Genomic DNA, 18,050 nt, shown 5'->3' with positions numbered 1-18,050 from the left:
CAATAAGTATTGTGGAGTGAATTAGAGAATGAACAACATTGAAAAATGAATAATGTACTTCAGATCTGGGCCTCAGCCTCATTAATTCTAACTCACTAGAGAATCTTAAAACATGTTCTGCAGTTTGTGTCGCAGCTTCACTCCTTTTAGGTAATAAGGGGATGGTATCTGCCCTCAGCTAAAGATTGGGAATGACTTGATGATCCTTAAATAATAGGTGCACTAAAAGATTGCTCTTAGATTTAAATTTTAACCTCAAAAGCCCTAAGCGAGTGGTCTTCAAATTCTGGTCTGCACAAGTTCCCTAAGATACTTGAGGGTCTCTGCAAACGTTTAATTTGCATTTCATTTTTAATATATTTTAAACAGTGTTTATAACCATAATAAAAACATGTACATACTTTAACATATTATGTATCAAATTTTAACATATTTGGACCACCAATGCATTGGACTAACAAGTTAAGTTTGAAATTAAGTGTTTTTTGCTATTTTAACTTATACATTTGAACTGCTCATAAATGAGTCATTGGTAAAGAAGTTCTGTACCAGTGTCTTTCAGCTTCCAACCTGATTAGAAATTGAATAAGGAAATTCCTCCTGTTGGACATGGTCAGCACGCCCAACTACGTGCCAGGCAGGATTCGGGAGCCTCTGTTGGGTGTAGACCTCTGTGTGGGTTAATGGGCAGTTGAACAAACGCAGTACACATCACTGAGTGACACATGTTGTTCCAGGGTCCAGGCTGCCCACTCCACATTTTGCTTGCTCCTTGACTGATTGTTAAAGAAATCAAGTAGTTGCCAGATTACCATTAGTGATTAAAAATGAAATTTAAAAGATTTTAACTACTGCATTTTTGCAGGCATTTGGGTTAGTTTGAGGCATGTCACGAGGTTACAAAATCAGTCACTAAAGAACTGTTATCATCTCCAGTATAACTATTCCGGGCTGTTTCAATCCACTCATTTCCAGAACTCGGATAGGAAATTTCCAAGAGTGAGTTCCAATTGCAAAGGGTACTGAGTTATTCGTGTCAATTTGATTTCTGAGCGTCAGATAGTGAGTAAGAAGAGTGGCAGATAGCAGGAGATTTATTGGAAAACTTGTCTGAATCTGTTTGATCCCTGAGTTTAGAGAGCTGGAATTCAGAGAGCGATACCTGTAGTTACTTATGACTAAGGATTTTTTCAACACTGTGCAACCAAATGCAACTTCAGAAGTAAATCGTATGCTGCATCGGTTGTAAAAGTCAGTCAATAAGCCTCCGGTTATCCTAAAGCCCCACTCTGTGCTATCTTAAAAAGTGCCATTGAATGTGTTATTGGAAATAGTTACACTTTATGGAACATTTTGAAGGCCTCCTTTCTATATCCATGTCTAGCAATGCACTCAACACTTGGTTGTAGTGTTGTTCTGTCTCCCACACTATGATTGAGTTCCTTGAAAGGAAGAAATGTGTCTCATTCGTGCCAGCATCTGGCCTTGCCTGGCACATGGTGGGTAGTCAGCACATGTTTGTTAGGTGGCACTGCACTCCACTGCAGAGGGGAGCAGTCGTGAAAGGGATGGGTCAAGCTCCTGTTCTATACACAATCAGTAACTTCTCACACTAAGCACACATGGTCTCATTAAAAAACGTATTTGATGGTTCTATGGTTCCTTCTCCTTCATCCCTCATGTGCAGTCATTTTAAGTTTTCTGAATTCTTTCTAGAAATGCCTTTTGACCCTGACCCTTCCATGCCATCTTGCAGCCACACCCTGGTTCCTCCTCCTTCTCTTCATCCCTTGCCTGGACTGTGGAAGCAGCCGCCCAGGCCTCCCTCTGCCTCTCCCAGTGTGGCTGCCCTTGTCTCCTTATTCAACAAGTCCCAGCAAGCCCTTTGGCCCTACAGGCATCAGCCTGTGCTGTCCAGTACAGTATCCACTAGCCACATGTGGCTATTGAGCTCTTAAAATATGGCTGGTCCACATTACGATGTGTTATGTGGGTAGCAAACCAGCACCCTATTTTAAAGACTTAGTATGGAAAATGTAAAATATCTCATTAATAATTTTGAAATTGACTCCATGTTGAAAGGGTAGCATTTAGATATATTGGGTTAAATAACATATTTAAATGAATTTGTGTTGTTTCTTTTTACTATTTTAATGTGGCTCCTGGAAAATTCAAAATGATGTGCATGGTTCACTTTATATTTCTGTTGGCTGGTGCTGGTCTAAGCTGCATCATGACACTGAAAGTTCCTTATTAACCTGGCCTCAGTTATCGCTTCAGCTTCATGTCCCAGCCCTTCCTGCCCTCCTCTGACTGTGTTTTATCCTGTGTTAGGCTTGTTTATACTCATGGGTTATTTTTTCTCCAAATTCTGCTTTTCCAGATTCTTCTTTTTCTTTGTTAGCTGTACAATCCTGTCAGATGTTTAGAACCTGCCTTATATGTCCCGTGTGGTGAATGTGTGCCCCGTTCTCTACTTCTCCCCATAGCAAGCTCTTGGCCCTTCCATTACTGTGTTTACCTTGCTTTTCTGCCCTTACCTGTCTTCTTAACTAGGCTTCTCAAAGGAAAAGGCTGCGACTTAATCCTCCGATGACCCCTGAGACAGTAGCTGGTGTGTACTAGCCATTTGTTGTATGTGAATTAATTTCAACCTACTGCACACATTGCTATTTTTACATGAAACCAACCTTGATCATATGAACCGTTGGCCATGGGAAAGTTGGGTGCTGAGGTGGAGAGCCCTGGACTCTCATTCATAGCCCCAGTTTCAGATTTTTGTGTTCAATAAAATGGCTTCTTTGTTCTCCCAGGTTGACTTATACATTTGAATTTATGAAATCCATGGTGATTGTGCAGACTGAGAATATACAATGACAGTATAAATTGCCACTTTTACTATTTTGTTCATAGGTATTTCATATAAGCTTTTGTTTGATTGGAGATTCCACTTCTAAACAAGTTTGGAATCCACTGTTCTAATCCTAAATTTCATTTACATTTTCATCTCAGAGGTTCATTTTGGTTCTGATGAGGTAGTTTCTGATATCACCTGAGTTCAGATAGAGCAAGACTTGTCAACTCTGGCTGCACAATAGTTACACTGGGCAGCTTTCAAAAATACAGATGCCCTGGCCCATCCCTAGGGATCCCCGTAGAATTGGTCTGGTGGAGGAGGGCCTAGGCCCCAGTATATATAAAAAGCATGAATACTTTTTAATAAATTGATTCGACAGTGCTTAAAGAGCCAGGTAAACCATGAAAATGTTGACGTTTTGAATTGATCAGTTTTCTTTTTTTTATTAAAGATATTGTGAGTACATACTAGTATAATGCATTTTAGGTTTGTACTGTGATTTGGGGGTCAAAAACAGTATTTAATTTAACCCGTCTTCTGTGGACAAGTTTCCAAGTTTTCTGAAATGAAAAAATTCCTTTTCCTGCTATTCTCTAAAACCTACATGCAGCAGAATTCTAATGTCCTTCATTGGTAGAAAGAGCTAACAAAAGACATGTTTCAGGTTATGGAAATGAGGACTGACAAGGGCAGTGGGTGTAAGAAGTTTGCACAGGTAGTGGCCTTCCTGGTATCCTTGTTAGCCTGAATAAACAGTATTCTCCTCACAGAACCTCCTAGCTCTGCCTCATTGATAAGATCTGACATTTAGCTTAATCACTTTTTAATGATATTCTTCCTTTTGTTCTTGGTATGTGAGAAACAAGTTTTGTTTTTTTTAAGGTAGGAGAAAGAATCCACTTTAATTTCTTAATTCAGTAAAATGGGCTGGCAATGCATATATAATTCTTGTGAGGACAGCATGAAAAAATCACCTAAATTGTTTATTAAATGTCTCTTCATAATTTTTTAAAATTTATCTTTATTGTTGAAAGTATTATAGATGTCCCCCTCCCCCCCCTTCATTGACCCCTCCACCCTATTCCACACTATTGTCTGTGTTCATGGGTTATGCATATATGCATATAAATTCTTTGGTTAATCTCTCTCCACCCACCCACCTACTCCTGGCCTTCCCTCTGTTCCCTGCTTCTATGTCTCTGGATCTATTTTGTTCATTAGATTCCACATATGAGTGAGGTCATGTGATACTTGTCTTTCTCTGACTGGCTTTTGTTTTGCTTAACATAATACTCTCCAGGTCCCTCCATGCTGTCTCAAAGGGTAAGAGATCCTTCTTTTTTATAGCTGCATAGTATTCCATGGTGTAAATCAGGAGTGGGGAACCTTTTTTCTGTCAAGGGCCATTTAGATATATAACATCATTCTCGGGCCATACAAAATTATCACCTTAAAAATTAGCCTGCTATATTTGGTCAAACATTTAATTACCTCACTCCTAATGCCTTAACAGGGCTAGACCAAATGATTTCGCTGGCCTTATATGGCCTGCAGGCTGGATGTTCCCAGCCCTTGGTGTAAATGTACCACAGCTTTTTAATCCGCCCATCTACTGATGGGCACTTGGGCTGTTTCCAAATCTTAGCTATTGTAAGTTGTACTGCTATGAACATAGGGGTGCATATATTCTTTCAGATTGGTGTTTCAGGTTTCTTAGGGTAGATTCCCAGAAGAAGTTGTAAAGTACCTGAAATCCTGTAAAGGAGATAATCTGGGGCCGTTTTTTAAGACATTGTAAGAAAATCCTATGCATGGCATGCTCCACGTCATGAGTGTGCGCTATTAAAATGCAGATGTCAATAAGCATAGGATTTGCAAATTCTCAATCTGTTGAAAATGGCTGTGTGCTCTTAGTCTTCTAACGCATCATCCCTTTCAGTTTGAGCTCTTTAGGGAAAAAGGGAAAGAAAAAGGAATAGAATCCTTTAGTAACTTGGTTGCTGGCAGTTGGTGTGTCTTCTGTGTGAGACTGATGTCATGCCGATTGAATGCAGAGGCAAACTTGGGGTGTGTGTGTGTGTGTGTGTGTATGTGTATGTGTGTGTTTTAAAGCCCTACACCCACCTAGAATGTGAAGTGAGTGTGAAGGGCACCACAACAACCCCTGGATCTGTCAAGAATGTACCTATTTTTAACACGCTGGATCAAGTGTCAGCACTCAATAGGAGATGAGGGAAGGGGTAGAGACCGTGTTGTCCGCCGATGGTAAATGGCCCTCTGGCGTGTTTACAGTACAGCTGTGCATTCTTAATGGCTCTGCCGCTGCCATGTCAGGTAAAGTTTTCTTTACACGTGATGAATGGCAGAGAATTTTTTAGCAGAGGGAACCAAGGAAGCTGGAAGGAGGAGAGGGGAAGGGGAGAACGGGAAAGAGAGAAAAAGAAGCACGCAGCTCCGGAGGGAGATAGTCTGTGCTTTGCAGTTGCTTGTGTGGATAGAAACCAGATGGTAAGCTGGAACACCCGCTTGGCTATCTGAGGAGCCAAACATATGGTTAATGGTCGGGAGAAATAGCTTTCAGAGCCAGGGCTTTGCTGACTGCTTCATATTACAGATTGTTACAGTGTGTCATTACATTGCCAACCTAAGTGCTTAATACCCGCTGCGGGTGCTGGGCATACACTTACAAGAAGGACTTTTAGCTCTTTGCTGGCTCTGAGTGCAGAAGTGACATCATAGGGAGGCTTAAAATGTCTGGTGTTGGGAGGCAGGGAGAGGGGTAATTTTGTAGTGGAAACAGGATTTTTTTTTAACAAGCCAAGCCTCAATCCACTGAACTCTACTGTTTTTCTGAGAACCTTTTTATATGAGATGAAGCGCTCTCTCTCTCTCTCTCTATGAGATGAAGCGCTCTCTCTCTCTCTCTCTCTCTCTCTCTCTCTCTCACACACACACACACACACACACACGTTTTGAAACAGAAATCTAAATAAAACACAGGCCATCTTCCCTGCTCCAGTGGACTTGACAGCCCTTTTCACCTGGAAGCCACATCCCTGTGCTCACAGGCCCGGCATTTGAAGTTTCTGTTTGGGGAGCTTTGGGCAACAGCAGGCCCATGTTATCTAAGGAACTGCTGAGCCCATTCATCTGCTTTTCACGGCCTGCTTCCTTTTATTTTTAGCCAAATCCGTCAGGCCTGACAGGCGGGTAATTCGAGCCAGAGAAAGGGCAGAGCTCCAGGTCCTTTCCACAAAGCAATTCTTCTCCTCCCTCCTGGGAGGGCTCCAGACTTGGCCTGCTTCAGGCAGATGGATTTGTTGAGTCATGTGAGATCATTTACACAAAAACACAGTGAGGCAGTGGAAATTTAAAAAAAAAAAAAAAAGGAGGGTGGGGAAGAGGAAAGAGGAGGGGAAGCCAGGGGGAGTGTGTGCTGCCGTGGCTGCTGGGGAGCGTAGGAATTTGCAGCGAGGCAGCTAGACTGAGAGGAATGCCGTAGATTCATTTGTGTATAAGGTAATGTCTAGTTTACCCAGCGGGGTGGAGCCAGGCTGGAGAGGCGCCTTCAACTACTCGCCTGTGTTCAAAAGAGGAAGGGGGTGTGGGCAAACTTTTTTTTTAATTTTTAAAACAACACCCACCAAACAAAGACCACAGTGTTGACAGCCTTGGGTTCCAGTAGCCGTAAACTTCCAATGGGATGGTTTATAGAAAGTGAGTTTGCTCTATGATGTAATACAAGTTTGCTTTGTCCTGACTCCAGCATGACTGAGGCAGCCGCGGAGGGAGGAGAGGAAACTTGGAAAAGGGCTCTTCGTTAATGGTTTCCAGAGATTATGTAGCAGGACTTGAGGGAGGAAAGCGGGGATATTGTGGAGAATTACTTCGAGCTGGGCCATAATTGCGGTAGGTAAAATAAAGTCATTGCTAAGGCTTCCTTGCTCCAGAGGAATTGAGCAATGATTTTGAAATGCCAAGGAAGGTATCATTTTTCCCTACCACAGTATTCATTTTCCTCTGGCTTCTGGGACATTAAAATAAAAAAACAACAAGTCTTACATCAGATAAATAGTATTAGCATTTAGTGAGTCAGTTTTGTTTACTGTTTATACCACACGCCTTTAAAACAGTCCATTAAAAAATAGCCTCCTGCTCATTCATGAAGTTCTTTTTTTTCTTCTTCTCTTCAAATTTGCTTACATTCATGAGCTGTGCCTGGATGGGGACTTGTCCTTCTTTTGCTGGAATAAAGGTGTGCATGGGAGAATAATGACTGGGTTATCTAAATGTACATTCTTACACCAAATTCACAGAAAATATGCTAGGTAGGAGAAATGGAATATTTGCAAACTGGCACAGAAAATTAGATTGGGGAGTATTTTAAAATATACACCAAGATTATTTTCATCATAATACACTTCCACAGTTCTGCATTTATTTATGCACTTTTTTTTAGCCTCCCTAAAATGTAGGTCAGCATCACCACGGTTCCTCATATTCTGTTAGTATTTTAAAACTTAAAGCATTTTGCCTTTTTCCCCCCCAGACCTAGATAGACTCAGGCTACATGAACAATTTTAGTAATTGTGAAACCCAGCTCATAAATTCCTTCTGTGAGTACTCATCACTGGCTTGTGATCGTAAGCACTCAGATCACACCTTCCCTTGGAATAAACACAGCACTCACAATGGTGCTGATGATGCAGCCTCATGTTGACGCTGCCCCAGTGTTTCCCAGGCAGCTCTGATGATCTTACTCCGCGTAGTTACAAGGCAGCTTTCATTTACTTACTCCAGGCGAGAGCTGATAAGTTCCTGTGGTGGTTAATTGTGTACCTTTTGATTGCATATCAACATTATTGTAATGGGATTAAGAGTTGTCATTATTTTAAACCTACCCACACCCTTGAGTGTTCCCTCTACATCAGGGTTTCTTAAATTCAAGCACTGTTGATACTTGGACCGGATAATTATTATGAGGGCTGTCCTGTGCACGGTAGGATATTTAGCAGCATCCCTGGCCTCTACCCACTAGATGCCAGCAACCCACTCTCCCAGTCATGACAACCAAAATTGCCTCCATACGTTGCAAATGTCCCTTGGGGGACAAAATAGGCCCTGGCTCAGAACCACTGCTCTATTCTTATTTTGTTTTTTTAGGTTCACTCTCTAGCTACCTCAGGAACTGGGCACTCAGTTACTTCTGAGATTGAATTAAAGGGTATAAAATAACATTTTCCTTCCTGCCATTTACCCTAAAAGTGGGAACTCCATATTAGGTCAAGCTTTCCAGGGCTCAATCAAGCCAGGGTATTTAGGGGGAAATTTTTTCCCACCAGAAGACCTAGGGTTTTGTTACACAGAACAGTCTGCCTCTTGGAATTCTGGTGGTAGCAGGTGGACCCCTTCAAGGCTGCATTGTAGCGACTTTCCCAGAGCGGTTGAAGAGGAAATGGCCCCACTGACTGGGCTTGGGGATGTTGACATAAGAAGAAAGGGACCGTTCTTCAGGGACAGGAGGAGCAGAGAGCCCAGGCCCCAAGCTCAGCGGCTCTCTCCAGGCTCAGCACCTCCACATCGGCCCCAGGAAGAGGGGAAGGCAGCGATGACAGTCCTTTCTTTGGAACAAAGCAGACATCCTCTCCATCTGAGCTGCTGTGGTCTCGGAAGCTGGAACTCTCGTTAAACCAGGAATGTGGAGCTCTCCACAGGCGAAGGCAGGCGTAAATTTCCTCTGTTTGTTTTGAGAGGACTAGTGTCGACTGCTGTAATGAGATCAGAGACCGCCCCAGGGACAAGGCCTCCAGGTCGGCCGCTGGAGCCGGTTTCTGTGGCTGTGCTCTTGGCTGCAGTTGTAGAACGCGGCGACTCCACAGAGCACGGTGGTGATGTGGCAGGGTGGTTGTGCCCTTGTTTCATTCCTTGCCATTCTTGCCTCTCTAAGGCTACTAAAACGTCAGTGTGCAGTCATCCAATTCTAAACCACGGGAAAGTTAATGTAAGGCAGAGTCCTTTGCTCAGAGCTGAGGACAGACTCGGTTGTGTGCAGGGCGTGCAGCCATGTGCAGGGAGGTGCCTGCTTCCTTGGGGTACCTTCCTGCACTGCTGAGGGGTACGGCTCTCATTGCCTGGCTACCCTTACGCTCTTCCTCGCCCAGCATCACTCTGTTAGGAGGAAGAGTTCGGGTATGAGCACAACAATGTAGCATATGCTACAAAGAACATATTTCTGCCTTGAGTCTGGATTACAGCTAAATGGTCACATACAGGACCCTAAATATAGCAGAATTCAGGGAACCCAAACCTGGACATTTAAAGAACCCCAAACTGGACATTTCTGGCACAATCCTATACTAAGCTGATACAGCCTGGCCAACTTCTGACCCCCGCACCCCCGCCCCCTGCCCCCGGCCAGGCCATCCCAATTTTTAGGTATGTTGGATAACAGAAAATAGTAAGTGCATAGTGAGCCCAAAAGCAGGAAAGGGAAATTGCCAGGTGCCAGAAGACATTGGTGCCACTGGCTCCTGAGTGATTCAGAGCTGGCACAGGCTGTAGGGTCTAGAGGCTGTGCTGTTTATATTCACACAGGAACTGTTTGCCAAAAGGGGACAAGAAGAATTTCCCCTAGAGTCTCGGTGGGGCTTTGAGTGTGTATGTTTGGGGAGATGGAAATCCAAAGGCGACGTTGTTCTGCTACCTGCAGGATGTGGGAACTTCAGTTATTTTGACACAAACACTAACCTGGTTCGAGAACACTGGAAGCCCAAGGGCCCTGGTAGAAGCAAACACTAGATCCCTGTGGAGAAGTTAACAACCCAGGATGTGGTACGCCCTCACAAAGAACAAGCCACACTAAGAGCCTGGTATCGGAAGTACCAGGACCCTTGAACAGCACAGGTTTGAGCTGTGTGGGTCCACTTATACGAGGATGTTTTTCAGTAAGGATGCACAGTACCGTAAATGTATTTTCCTTATGATTTTCTTTTCTCGAGCTTACTTAATTGTATGAATACAGTATATAATACATGTAACATGCAAAATATGTATTAGTGGACTGTCTATTAGTAGTTAACTTTGGGGCAGTCAAAAGTTATGCGTGAATATTTTATTTTGCGGTGGGTCTGCACCACGAAACCTCCTTACTGTTCAAGGGTCAATTGTAACAGGATTCGACCCTCAGGAAAGCCGAGATTAACAGTGAATCCCTAAAATTACTTTCGACAGGGTCCCATCAAGCCAAATTGAGCTTTCTTCTGTGGATCAATGAAAGTTTCTTCCCTGAGAAACAAGACATTACCCCTCCCCTGTGGCTTACTAAGCAGATGCGTTTCAGTTGTAAGCACTAGCCCCCAGTAAGGGGACCGGCCCTCATTACAGCTTGTCTTCAAGGTATTCTTGAGAATATTTAAATTCCTTCCCTGTAACCCTCTATTGGAGAAATAGCTGGTCCCCATGGGCTTCTTTAAAGAGAGATACCTTCCTAGTGATTTCCTTTGTCATTGCTTCCTTTTCAGTGGGTCATTCTGAAGTAACTCACTAACTGGGCTTTCTGTTGAGTTATTTTAGCTTCTTAGCAAATCACAGGAAATGTGTTTGCCTGGATTGTTCAGCAAACCCCCCCAAGGGAGAGGGAAGCCGAAATTGTTTGAAGGTCTGTGGGATTCTTTCAGCATAAAATCAAAGAAACCCGGGGGGCCTGGTTGAAAAACCTTTGTCCGAGATTAATACAATTCAGCCTTCTCAATCCAAAGTGGACAAATGGTTGGGGACTGCCCAGGACTCTGGCTGGCCACCAAGTACACACCGCGCAGTGACATGCACTGTTGGCAAACATTGCTTGAGGATGCTAAAATTAAAGCATGATTCTTTCATATATTTATTAATGGAGTGATGAAATCACTTATGTTTATTTTTTTCTTCTGAGACATGTAGAGAGTATCCAAATCGTACCCTGCTGACCTAAAAGTGATGCCATATTCCTCAAGAGAAAACTCTCTAGTATTTTATTCTTAATTTGGACCTGTTATTTTTTCACTTAGTCTCAAAATATTCTGGCCAAAGGAGGAATAGATATTAGGTATTGATGTTAAGACATCATGAGGATAGAATGAGAAGAAATGGGCTCACTTGGTGCCAGATTTCAGAAAGATCTTCTGTTATAACATAATACCATAGATTGGGTGGCTTAAACAAGTTTCCCACAGTCTGGAGGCTGGGAATCCTAAGATCAGGGTGCTGGCCAATGTGGTTCCTAGTGAGGGCTCTTACAGACAGCTACCTTCTTGCTGTATCCTCATGGTGGGGGAGAGGAGAGTGAGAGAGAAAGAGAAGAACAAGCTCTGGTATCTGCTCTTAACCCTTTGAGTGCCAACCAATATCCTAGGAACTATGCTAAAATTGCCAAGGCATTTTTGCTGATTTTACAGCAGTTTAGGAAAAAAATTATGAATCGCAAGTAAATGAAGTTACATATTCAAAAACTTAAGGAAACCTTGACTACATTTGTTTTCTGCACTTAGGTGTCATCTTTCAATAAAGAGTGAACTACTAGCATCTAATAGTGACACTGCAGGAGGAGCGCGATAGTGCTCCTGGCACTTTTGGCGAAAGACAGAAGGAGCAAGATTGCACTCCCTGGCACTCTAGGGGTTAAAATGGCTAATCCTGTCATGGAGGGTCCGCATTCATGACCTCACCTAAACCTAATTACTTCTCAAAGGCCCCACCTTCAAATATCATCACATCAGGGATTATGAATTATAAAGGCAATATATGAACTTTGGGGAGACACAAATATTCAGTTCATAACACATTATAATTAAATTTTGCATATGTTGAGAGCTGACTATGTCTTAAGGCAGGGGGATAGGTGCTGGTTATCTATATGTATAAAAGTCAAGCGACAGAAATGACCGATCGCTATGAAGCACACTGCGGTGGCCAACGGGCCTGATTGGGGCCCCCGATCATCACCCCCCACCAACCTCCTGCGTCCCCTCCTGCCCGCTGGCCCAGCCCCGATCAGCCCCCATTGGGGCAGGCTGGCCGGACCCCATCCGTGCACAAATTTGTGCACCAGGCCTCTAGTTTAGGCATAAAAAAGACAAGATCTCTTCACTTGAAATACTTACAAGCCAGTAGGGTGATTGAGAGGTAAACACCTACGTGCATTTACAAACAGAATGAGGTTGTGCTGAACGGTGATGGGAGAACAGAGGAGGGGAGGCGCACCTCATCTTTTTTGAACACTTCATTGAGTACTTTCTTCGTATTACTTCGTTTAATCTTTAAAACAATCTTAGGAGGTATAAAGAATTCCCCCCTCCCCCCCCAATTTTATGGATAATGAAATAGAGACTCAGAGGGTTCGTAACTTTCCAAAGTCATGTGCCAAGAGGCAAAGTTGACATTCAAGCTCCCCTGGGCTTGCTGTGCCTAGTGAAACCACTGCAGTAGGACGCCAGAAGGGCCAGGAGACAGGTTGGGAGTTCTAGCCTGGAGAATTAAAAGAACAAAGAATCCACCAAGAAAGGTGTATAGGAAAAGATGCAAACTGGCCAACCAAATCCAACCATTATGTTTTCCAAAGTATTAACATAAATTGCCAACATTAATAAAGCCAATGATTTTACATATTCTCTGCATTTTCTGGCTTTCTTGAATACCAGAAGCTCTGATATTCCTACTTCCCCGATGCTCCAGGCCCCTCCACTCCACACTGTCTTCTCTGGCCTGACCATTCACTCATCTCATTCTTTTTTGACCACTGTAGGCATCTGAATTTGTGTCCCCTGGTTTAGATAGTCACCTGGGCAAGAGAAGTAGGCTGAGCTGGGTAACCTCTAGGCAGCTCTTCTCTACTGTGCCTTTAATTAAGATATTCCTAATCACTGGGAGACCAATATTGACCTTTTAAAGAGTGATATCCTTGAGACTAAATGTTAGATATCCCGACTTATGATTTGACCAAGTAAGGGAAATGTAAGGGTGTGTGACGGAAGTGGTGACATGAAAGCAATGGACTCTTGACTGCTTGGCACTATTGGCCCTTCACTGGCCTCAATTCCTCCCCATCAGGCTCTCAGGGCAAATTTTTTGTGTACCAGCAGTATGTCTCTCTATAATTTACAGTCCTCTCATTTCCTCTTCCTTTTCACAATTTCCTGTTGAACCATAATTCATATGCTAGTTAAACTCAGAATATTAATTTTCAAATTGCCTAACCTACCCTTGGGAAAGAAGGCTGTGGATTATGCTTGATGGGAAGGCACTCTCATCTTTCTGGCTTAGGCTGTGTGTTTTCCATGGGGAGCAGAGCATGGGGAGCAAGGCCAATGGCAAATATCATCCAGTCTCTAGGGGCAGAACCATGTTATGGTGGGTTTGCAGCCATAATGTGGGGGTGGTCAGAACACAGAGGTCCTGAAGAACCAGAGCCACATGTCTGCTGCAACTTTGAGGATAGAGAAAGAGCTGCTCCGGTCCCTCCTGCTCTTCTTCAGAAAGAAAGGAAGGAGCCATCACTTGGAGAGGTTATGTGCATTTCGGGTGAGGGACTAGAATCATTTAATAAGGAGCAGCATGCCCCTTATTGTGGAAGGGAGGGATTGGCCTATCAGTAATTAAATAGTCTTACATTTATCCTGTCTTGCACAAGGATTCCAGGTGACGGTTGTCAGTACTTCAGGGACACATGAATTACTCCAACCCATGAAAACAGGGTGGAGGACATTAGGGTTCTTTCTCTTATCTGTTCATCTGATTTTCTAAGCTCCTAAGTCCTTGATTTGGAGAATTTCTTCTAAACTCTTGTCATCTTGCCTTCTCTCCCTTCCTCTTCAGAGCGTTTTTGTCTTTTTATAACTTTATTTTTTCTCCACAAACTCTTGGGTCCTCTGCTTAGGCTGCTGGATTTGGTGGTGGGGAGGGGAGTGACCTCAGGATGTATTATATCTAAAAGCCAGCAAGACCTTTAACACTGTGAGGAGTGACCTGCCCACTCTTGTTGGCTTTTTCCCCATAGGACTGCCTAAGCTACCTACTTTGAATTGTATTACAACAGACTTCTAGAATGAACATCTTGGAAGGGGATGAGGGATTTGGAGTGGGGAAAAAGCCCAACTCATTATATTTCATTTTATATTGGCAATAGGTATTAGTTACATTTTCAAGGGCCAAGAAATAATACAATCCACACACACAAATAAAACAGCTCTGTGACAGCTTTAAGCTTCTCTTTAGAGGGAGGAGAATAAAGTTGGCTTATACCTCTGTACCACATTAGCAGTGATCCAGGTAAAATAGACTTCTCTGTGGTAGGTGGAGGTTGGTGGTAAATAAATAGTGGTGAAACAGGTAGGCCCAGTCTTAACTTTACTTCAGCTCCCACTTGCTGACACCCGGTCCATGGAAGTATATAATATAGAGAAGCCATAGGATGTGGTGTTGTCACCAGGAGCCCGAATCTCTCGATCCCTTCCATAGTGAGGACCTTGCGGCTGAGGGGCACTTGGCCACAGCACTGAACTGTCTCTAGGTATCTGTTTACTTATCTGCCCTTTAGTTTTCTCCTTTCTTTGTAGCCTTTATCTTTTCTTTTCATTCTCTTGATGGTCTCTTCTTACACTTACCCTGTCTCCACCTTCCTGCTTCTACCCACCGGGAAACATGAATTACGTTTCATTAATCTTTTAGAAGTGTAAGGTTGATTTGACCACAGGCTTCGTTGCCCATTGAACCAAATCTGCTAGGACCAACCGAGTGGAAGTCACATGTTAGCTTGTGTGGGTTGACTTTCTCCAGACACCCTTTAAAGGCGTCAGTACTTCTTGTGTTTTTGTTTAGTATCAGAAGAATTCAACTTCATAGACGATTAAAAAGAAACACTGAAAAACAGAATAATAAGAAAAACTTCCTTAATTACATCATGGTAACTCAGATATCTTTTTCCTTAATGCTTTATTTTTAAGATGCAGTTTCCGTGTGTGTGTGTTTGTGTGTGTGTGTGTGTGTGTGAGCTTTATTGTTATTGTTTTTAATTTAAATTCTTTATTGTTGAAAGTATAAACTTATGTCTCCTTTTCCCCCCCATTGACCTCTCCCCGCCTGCTCCTATCCCCCCCCCACCACCCCCCCACAGTCTACTTTTTTAAGCTGTGGATTTCCGGAAGCTTCTTCATAAACTGAATTGGCTGCAAAACAACCAGGTTCTGTCTGTTTCAAAGGAGATTGAAAGTACTTGGTCGAACAAGGCCAGTCTTTTAGATTGCTGTCCAGAAGCGAACTGACCCATTTTCTAAAACTGTCATCTGTTCACTGAGGTGTTTCTGTTAATGGTTGTCTTTGAGTGTGTGTGTGTGTGTGTGTGTGTGTGTGAGAGAGAGAGAGAGAGACAGAGAGACAGAGAGAGAGAGAGAGAGAGAGAGAGAGAGAGAGATTGGGAAAGGTTTTTTATGTGTAGTCTTTGTACATATTTTAATTCTATAGTATCTTGAAGTCATTTCTAGCCCAATGTCTATTCCAGCATGACTAAGAATTCTTTTTCCTCTCTGTATCTAGCTCCTTTTTTTTGGTATCTTTGCAGGATTTTCCCCCCCTTTTTACATTTTAATGACTGAAATTGCCTACTGCCCATAAGAATTACGCATCAAAAGAAACTTTTACATGGTTACCATTTTATATGTACATAGAAATTTAGCCCTGTACAGAAATTTCTATCATCTGATTGTCACTTTGGTTATTTGCAGAGTACCACAAACATTTATATTTAAATTTGAGTCCATTAGATTAACTTAAAGTAACTTCAGAAAGATTACACTTTAATGTAGAATTGAAAAGAAAAGTTACTGTGTATTAAAAAAGGCATGAAAACTGATCTATGAGATATAAGTTTGTATGAGGAACAAAAGTTTGTTATTCTAAAACTAGCTTATTGTCCCTATTTTTAATTTTATTGTTGACAGTATTACAGATGTATCTCATTTTCTCCCTTTCTGCTCCCCTCCATGTATCTAGCTTCTTAATTAAGAAAACTACCACTCAGATTGATATCAGTACTAATTGATAAAGTGCATTATACAATTTCGAGCACTGTACAGCTGTAAGATATTCTTAATGTTCTTTAAAAGTTTTACCATCCTGGACATTAAAAGATTTGCCTTTAAAAAGAAACCTGAAGGCAATCTGCAATGATAATCAACATTGTTTTGAAGATCTACATGAAGCATCTACATCATCTTAGGCTCTGTGAGAGCAAAGAAAAAAATCTATTCATAATATTTATTGAGAAATTTATATGTGACCTAATATTGCCCTCAATATTAGTCTGAGTTTTTTAGTCTTGACTTTTACATAGGACCAACAAACATGAAAATGACCTAAGAACACTTGGTGTGGTGTGGAGGGGCAAGGAGAAGGATCCATAATTAGTTTAGTGCAATCTATATACCCATGTTCTGAGGGCATGGGGATTGTGGCATCCTTGGAGCTGGGTGGAATTTCCTTGGGGAAATTATTCCAAAAATTCTTGTCTGTTTATTATTATCTTCGTGTGCCCACCTTTCCTGTGTTGATACCAATGTGTACATTTGAATGGAATTCTGGCATCAGGCATCTCTACAAGGCTTTTGGACAAACTTCCCAGTTACTTGCTGGGCCATAGCTTTTAAGTGAATCAAATACATATATTTAAAAGGAAACAACATTTATGAAGTTCTACTTTAAAATGCAGAAATTCATTAGCATCTGCTTCTGGAAAATTAAGAGTAAAAGCATAATATTTTGTCAGTCAATTTAAGTCTGGTTAGAATTAGATATTGAATTTTCTTGATTTTGAAACAATGGCATCATTTGCATAAAGGGGTGTTTAGATGTATTTAAGCTACAAAGTGAAATTCCAGGGTCTCTCCCATGTTGTACATCATTGTTAAAAATGTTATTGCTATGACTGAATGGGGTATTTTCTTTGGATTCTATGTGTCTCAAATAGCCAGCGAGTGACCTGCAATTTTCTGTCCCTGTCTTATTTATAAAAGGAATTCAATAATAATATGCTCACAGAATAGTAATGTGCAGATTAGAAGTTTATCTTTTGAAAATCTAAACTGCAAAATTATTTTCTTAATGATGAAAGATATTAATATCTTTGACCTCTCTGTGTCCTTGACTCCGTTAGCAGATGTGCACGGGCCTCAAACCGTTCTCCAACAGAGCAAGGATGATTGCTAAACACTAGAGGTGATTATGGTGAGCCAGTGGGATTATGAGTCTTTTTTCCTTTTCCTATTGAACATTTCCAATATTGTTATTATATTATAATTAAAAAGAATAGATTTTTTAAAGCACTGTAGTTCCATTCAAACCTCCAATTCCAGTGTTTATGGAAAGGTTCAGATAGATGCAGTCTTAAAAAAATAACAGTAATAAGGTGATTATAAGGAACCTTATAGTGTTGTATTCTCCTCTCAAATCCAACCATAAAATATTTTTCAACGAAAATGGCTACAAGTCTAGTTACGTAGTCAAAGATATTTTATTTATTATTGTATTAATTATTTTCCTTAATGTTTGACAAATTAAGAACCCTGGAATCATACTGTCAGGTCTGATCAAATAATTGAATAAATTCCCCCTCCCTTGGAAACTGACCTTTAGACCACTTCACCCAACATGCCCTTTGGCTTAGACCACATTCCACTTGCTAAGACCATTGTCTTTCCCTCAGGACCCACCCAGAGAATTTCTCTACCACTTTGGCCTTGTGCGTTCCTCCTTCAGCGACCCTAACACATACAATAACTGTTTTACCCTAAAATTTAATTCAAGTAAATTAAAAAACCTACCTAATGAACCAACAGCGTGGATAAAAACGTGGACCCTTATTCCATTTGAGAGGGAGCTGGATCGTCTGGTTCACTTGGCCCTTGGAAAACTGCCCCCCTGATTTGCCTGATGGGATGCTGCCTCCCAAGGAGCTCTGTGGAAGATTCTGTTATCTGTTCATTTTGCCAACGATACAGTCAGGCTCCAGCAAATACCTGGCCGTTCCTTTAGGTTTTGTGGGCAGTAGGGCAAGGTACACAGTAGGTGCTGCTCACATACGAGATCCTTTCCCTTCCTAAGGAAATCAAAGCCTGAACTATAAACTCTTAAATAGCTGACTTCTCTGGCAGTGCCCACACCTAATAAG

The 18,050-nt window shown here is 42.0% G+C and overlaps 1 protein-coding gene across 2 annotated transcripts in view; it reads left to right on the top strand.

Annotated features, from left to right (window-relative positions):
* BACH2 (BTB domain and CNC homolog 2) overlaps positions 1 to 18,050 on the top strand; it is a 320,912-nt gene that overhangs the window by 68,941 nt on the left and 233,921 nt on the right. The gene's annotated exons all lie outside the window — the stretch shown is intronic.

Source organism: Myotis lucifugus, unplaced genomic scaffold (genome assembly GCF_000147115.1).
Source record: "Myotis lucifugus unplaced genomic scaffold, Myoluc2.0 scaffold_96, whole genome shotgun sequence".
NCBI classification, from domain to species: domain Eukaryota; kingdom Metazoa; phylum Chordata; class Mammalia; order Chiroptera; family Vespertilionidae; genus Myotis; species Myotis lucifugus.
The sequence above is the reverse complement of the archived record's forward strand: the minus strand, read 5'-3'. Positions and strand labels throughout refer to the sequence as shown.